The sequence below is a fragment of the Bison bison genome, unplaced genomic scaffold (assembly GCF_000754665.1).
Source record: "Bison bison bison isolate TAMUID 2011002044 unplaced genomic scaffold, Bison_UMD1.0 scf7180017863142, whole genome shotgun sequence".
In the NCBI taxonomy this organism is placed as follows: Eukaryota; Metazoa; Chordata; class Mammalia; order Artiodactyla; family Bovidae; genus Bison; species Bison bison.
This window is the reverse complement of record NW_011493714.1, coordinates 12,223-12,564: the sequence shown is the minus strand read 5'-3', so window position 1 is coordinate 12,564 and position 342 is coordinate 12,223.

The following is a 342-nucleotide window of genomic DNA, read 5'->3' as shown; positions in this document are numbered from 1 at the left end:
TACATCAAGGAAGCAGTAGTTTAGAATAATAATGACTCGTGAAAATTGTCTTTCAAATATCACAAATACCCATTTCCCCCTAGAAAGCAAGGACCTGAAATTATTGGAAGAAGAAAAAGATTTCAGGAGACCATCTAGAACAAAAGAAGCAAAACCCTGATGGTAGATAAGCAATTCTGGAAGGAAGTCATCCTTACCCAAGCAGGCCAGGTTCCTATATTTCTCTACCATCACGTCCCTGTACAATTCCTGCTGACCGAGGTCCAGCATTCCCACTCCTCTTGAGCAAAATCTATGGCCACATCCCAGAATGTCAGCTGTCCCTGAAATACAAAGGAAAGA